The 6,255-nt window shown below is 42.3% G+C and overlaps 1 protein-coding gene across 1 annotated transcript in view; it reads right to left on the reverse strand.

Moving 5' to 3' along the window:
• NCOA2 (nuclear receptor coactivator 2) overlaps window positions 1-2,890 on the reverse strand; it is a 470,775-nt gene extending 467,885 nt beyond the window's left edge. The window contains 1 exon segment of the mRNA XM_030215383.1: window positions 2,848-2,890. The gene's annotated coding sequence lies outside the window, so the exon portion shown is untranslated.
• Window positions 2,891-6,255: the final 3,365 nt, after the last annotated feature.

Consider the following 6,255-nt stretch of genomic DNA (forward strand, 5'->3'; position numbering starts at 1 on the left):
TCGACTCTGGCGAAGCTTCCTCCACCAACGTCGAAGGGGTGCCAGCCTGGGTGGCTGTCGACACCAGAGCCGCAAGCGGTGTCGGGGGCCAAACCGCGGGCTGAGGGCCAGGCGAGGCCGCAGCATCCCCAATACCGACACACATCGCTGCATAAGGCCATCCAGAAGCTCAGGGAGCAAGGCCCGAATGCGCTCATCGAGGGCCGCCATCAACAAAGACTGTGAAGTTGGCTGAGGCACAGGCTTCAGAATCGCTGGGGCTGGTGCGGGAGCAGGACCTCAGCAGCTTGGAGACGAATGCATGGGCACCTCCTGGACAGAGGGGGAGCAGTCCTCCCAGCGTCGATGCTTCTTGGGTGCCGAATCCCTCGGCGCTCCAGAGCGCCCAGCACCATGTATCGAGGGAGATAAGCGATGGTGCTTCTTAGCCTTTGCCCAATGCACATCACCCATGCTCCTTGGTGCTGATGAGGACGTTGAATCCTCCCATCTCCTCAGGGTCAGGTCCAACAACGGACTGGCCCGGGAGGCCTGCTTAGCAGAAGGCCTAGAGACAGGTGGAGACCCACTTGATGCCTCACTGCTCCCAGTGTCACAGGGTCTCAAAGCCATTCCCCTACAGTGACTCCCGTTGCGCCGCTTGACATCGATGCCGACGCCTCAAACCTCGATGCCGATGAACCAGACCTGGCTCCAAAAATCTTCAACCGTTGAGCCCATCGGGAAACCTGGGTCGTCTTCTTCATACGAAGACAGAGGACACAGTTGGTCAGGCCCAAGGCATTGAAGACACCAGGAATGGGTGTCTTTCCCCGAGATGGTCCGGCTACACTAGGTAGAACATTTGAAACCACCGGAAGTCTTCATGGAAATGGAAGGAAAAACCGCACCGGCCAAATCAAAGGACACGATGGCGCCTGAAAAAAGGGGAAAAAGGCACAAAAAGAAAGAAACCTGACCAGGCAGACATAAAATCGTCCCACATCGAAAAATAAAGGAAATAGATGTGGAGCAAAAACTAAAAAAAAAAGTTTTTTTTTTTTTAAAGGCAAAATAAAGCGGGTAGAAAAATCACTGAAAGGCACTCAAAACAGAAAGAAACGCTCTAACTGGGCGTGTGAGGAGCCACCACAAAAAGCAGCTGCTCCTTACACAGAAAAAGCGAAACTAAGGCAGGTGCATTCATGTAGCGGGCAAGAAGGCACTCGCGGTTCGCGCTCCTAAAAGCTCTAGTTTTTTCTATGGCAAATTTGCCAGATCAGGCAAGGCAGGACAGCGTCTACCCACTTGTGAGAATAAGCAAGCCTGCTTGTCCTCGGAGAAAATATGATATCAGTGAAATGTAAAGAATAATAATAATATTTAAACAGAGTCGAGTCCTCAGTGTGAGATTCAAAAACTGAGATAGAGATTAGTGCTACTCTCAGACAAATCTCAGTTTTTGAATCTCACACTGAGGATTCAACTTTATTCAAATATTATTATTCTCATTTACATCTCTCTATTATCACATTTTATAGTGTTGAAAAGGTATATATTTTGGGACAGAAGCAATGGACAAGCAGCTAATTTGTCTGTTACATAGCATCAGTGGGAGAAGCAAGATTTTAACTCGTGCTTCTTCCTCTTATAACCACTAAGTTACTTTTCCACTACAGACTCCATTGCCCCATGTAAGCCGCATTGAGCCTTCCATGAGTGGGAAAGCGCGGGGTACAAATGTTAAACAAACAAAAAAAAAAAAAAAAAAAAACTTCCCAGATGCAACTCTGCAAAAACTGTTGGCCAGTAACCTTAAGTACCTAATATGTTTGATTCCTTGGGTATTTACATTTTTTTTTTGGGCTGCAGCTTATTAGAAGGTACCCACAGGCTTCATCCTAACATGAATTAAGAATTAGCAGGCAATTTTACTAAACCTCTGAAGCATTTTAACTTCAATATCAATACCAGCAGAAAAAAAAAGTGTTGGAATTATACTAACAGTTATCATACCTATTATCTCTATGTAAATAATAGAACATGAAGTAGGGTGCTCTGAATAATGTAAACTATCAATAGTTTTTGTTAGTAGATTTTTTTTTAACATGCAAGTGAGCCAATCATGTTTAAAAAATTAAACCAGGAATCAGTGCGTTTCCACACCAGGGGTGCAACACCAATGACAGTGACAGCAACACTACCATTAACTTGAGCAAAAACAAATGCACAAGACGTGCTTCAAACAGCGCCTTATGACTATTTATTAAGGCTTCACAGAAGACTAGAAAGTTTGGTAAATTCGTAATGGTTTGAAAATCTTGTTCTTGGTTCACGCATTGGCAGGCTAGCAAATAACTTAAAAAAAAAAATCACAATTTTACCAGTGAAGGGGGATTATCTTTGTTGTTTACAAGTTAAGGCACGAGTCTAAAAAAAAATAAAATAAAAGGCAGTGTAGCAATCCTTGCATTTCTACACGGCCCTGGCATTATTGCAGGATACAAAATATTCCCAATATATATATATTTTTTTTTTTTTTTTACTTAAAATAAGCACCATAAAACTTGAAATAAATAAAAAGCATTCCCCATCTGATTTACAAGTTAGTTTCACTTTTGATACGTTTAAAGTTGCAGGCGACATACCAGACACGTCCTTAAATTAAAATCTACAAACGCAGGCAAAAGCTATTGGAAAAATGTATATGTGCTCACCGTACCTCTCACTTTTGTACATCACTGTTTTCTGTGTACTTACAATAAGTATGTAAAGATACTAGCCTAAAACAGATTCCTTTGTGATTCGGGCATTTAATTTTATTACACCCGCTTCGCTTTTACAATATAAAACAAACCCCCAGCTCACCCTGTCCGTCGGGTCGTCCTGGTGGCGGCCTGCGATGGGAGGGGCACCGACGTCCATAACGTGCTGACGTATAACGGCGCCGGCCTGCTGCTCACCACCCCCACCGGTGGAAGCGACGCATGAAGTCAAAAGACGAACCTCCTCGAGCCAAAAAGAAAAAGGCAAGGCCCCCTCCCCCTCCGCTGGAAGATGACGCTCCGATAGGCGTCAGGAGCCTAATCACCGCAGACTGACGACGCAGTGGACGCGCTGACAGGGATGGCTTTCGCCTTCGTCTTGCTGTTGGGAACCGGGCCCCCGTGAACATTACTAAGGATTCTAGACGTGTCAAACAAACTTGACAGCCTCCTCCATATGGCACTGCCCAAATATACAAACAATGGCAGGAGGTCCTAGAACCAAGCTTGGAAGCAACAAGAGCTTTAAAGCAGAATGCACTTAGAGAGATGGTTGGCCCTGACATGAGGCAGACTAGGCAGTCATACTCTTAGGATGGCCCTGAAGAAACAAAGCACAAGTAAACAAACTCTCAAACAAATCAGAAACAAGAACTTACCCTATCCTACAACACATGCTCCCAATACACACATGAAAGCCCAAACATGTTCCATGCACACACAATTCTTCCTGTAATTAAGAGGACTAGCCAAGCAGTTTCCGAGATTATGTAAAAAAAAAAAAAATTGACACATGTATTCTCTGATCCTATATAATATTAATTCCAACACAAAATAACCACAGCAAAATTTAAAAACAAATTTAAAATCCATCATAAATAGCAGCAGAGGAGAGCAAAAACGTCTCTCCAAATTACCTGAAACATGTCTGGTCAAATCAAAAGCAATCACTGCAGTCTCTCTCAATATCTCTCCATTTATTTATTTGTTACATGTATATCCCCACATTTTCCCACCTATCTGTAGGCTCAATGTGGCTTACATAGTAACAGAGAGGCGCTATTTACAGTGCATTCTTCTAACAAGCGCCACTAATTTATTTATTGGGATTTATTAACCGCCTTTATGAAGAGATTCAGCCAAGGCGGTGTACATAAAAAAACTTACAATTTTGTTAGACTGAAACAACTAATGCTAGCATCACCATTTCAAAAGACAATTCGAAATCAGATTTTCAGCTCTCTATTCCCCATACTTGGAGTCAAAATATGAACTCTCTACCTATTCTCATCAGAACAGAAAACAGCTACTTCAGCTTCAGGAAGAAGCTAAAATCCTTTCTCTTCCCAAAGACTGCTTCATAATAATCCATCATGACTTCTACTTCCTAATATCATCCATTATCCTTTCCTTTAATGTTTTTAGTCTCATGCATTACACCAATGATCTCTAAAGTTTCTCATACCTCACACTATATCTGCTTCTGTCTCACCTAGAATAAAAAACAGCACTGACTGAACCCTGGAAAGGGGATATTAGCAATATACAAGAATTGAACTGAACAGCATAACAACAGTAAAATAATCAAGAATAAACATATATACAACAAGAGGGTAACAAAACAGTAAATAGAAACCTAACAATAGTACAACCGTGAAACAGTATCAAAATATACACATTTAACTGCACTGGAATTCAAATACCAGAGATATAATACAATGTTAGCATAATACTAATGATACACCTAATAAACATGCTTTCCTGCCCACTAGACTGACTCTACCCCATGCTACTATAGGTCACATGTCCAACTTTACATTTTTTTTTTTCTCATGTCTTTTTGGCATATTCAAGTACATTTGGGTTAGTGACTTGCACAAGAAACAGGGGGTTTTGAATCCTGGCTTCCCTGGTTCTCAGCCTATTCGCTAACCACAGTATATGTATATAATATGTAAAGCACCAAGGGCAAATCCCTTTGGAGCTGAGTGAGATGGAAGCCACAGCTGCTTCAAACTCCTCAGAAAAATGCTCAGAGAAGCACTTTCAACATGACCCCTAAAAATAGACCAGAATCACCACCTGCACTCTAATGGAACTAAGGGCCAGATGCACTAAACTTAACCAGCAATTAACGAGCAAGTAGTAAACCCTGGCATGCACTAAAGGCCATTTTCCCAGGACAGTAGCAGCTAACGAAAACGGAATGCAGGAGCAAATTGTGTAGAAACCCTATTGTAATGAGATGCACTAACCTTTTCCAATTGCCTTTTTTTTTTTTTTTGTTACATTTGTACCCCGCGCTTTCCCACTCATGGCAGGCTCAATGCGGCTTACATGGGGCAATGGAGGGTAAAGTGACTTGCCCAAAGTCACAAGGAGCTGCCTGTGCCGGGAATTGAACTCAGTTCCTCAGTTCCCCAGGACCAAAGTCCACCACCCTAACCACTAGGCCACTCCTCCATGCTGGAAAATCTAACGAGAGGTGTGTACCTTTCGTTGGGGCTACGTGGGATTGAAAAACTTCTATAAAAAAAGTTTAAAACAAAAAAAAAAAAACAATCGGGGAAAAAAAAAGTCCAAGTGCTCATCAGGGACGTCATTCACTCAAAAGTACAAAAAAAAAAAAAGTGGTCCGCTTCAAAAAAAGACGTCCTTTTTGGCCGTCATCAGTGACTTCACAGTGAGAATCCTGAAAGGTAACTTTAAAACCATACAAGAACGTAAGACCTTTGAAGTCAGAATGATTGAATATTTTAACACCCAACAGAAAGGACTTAACAAGGACCTGGGGTTCCTAGCCCATTATAAACCATAAAGCTGTATTTCTCTGTTGATCACCCTCCCCTCACCTATCCACACCCATCCTGTTAGAATATCAATGATATGCTTTGATGTCCCCATGCATACCTCCTACCCATCCCCATCCTCCCACCCTGTCAGACTGTCATAGTAATGCTTGAATGTTTTCACTTATATACACTGTCAGCTAGCACATTTGCTTATTTCCGACCTGAGGAAGAAGGGAGACCTTCGAAAGCTAATCAAGAAATGTATTAAGTTATGTCCAATAAAAAAGGTATCATCTTATTTTCTTTTCCATGTTTTATTTTGTTTGATTTCTATTCATAACCCAACAAACAAGAAACATCCCCCAAACAATGACAGATTGGTGAAAAGCAGAAATCTTACTGCTCGGAGACTCCATTATCAGAGGCATTAACTTAAGGGTTCCAACCTAATGAAATGCCTTCCAGGATCTTCAGCTACCAGATGTGCCGACCAAATACTGAAAGTGATCCGAGAAGAGACCGAAGCTTCAAATACTGATGTTGTATTTCACCTAGGGACAAATGACCTGGCAAACAATAGCAAGTTTATAGCACAGACAGCATTCCAGAAGCTTGGGAAGGGACTGAAATCTTTAGTTCAGACTGTGGCTTTTTCTGAAGTAATTCCCACGTGGGGGAAGGGAGAGGAAAGACTAGGCAAAACGGTGGAGTTCAATAAG

Source organism: Microcaecilia unicolor, chromosome 1, assembly GCF_901765095.1.
Source record: "Microcaecilia unicolor chromosome 1, aMicUni1.1, whole genome shotgun sequence".
Lineage (NCBI taxonomy): Eukaryota > Metazoa > Chordata > Amphibia > Gymnophiona > Siphonopidae > Microcaecilia > Microcaecilia unicolor.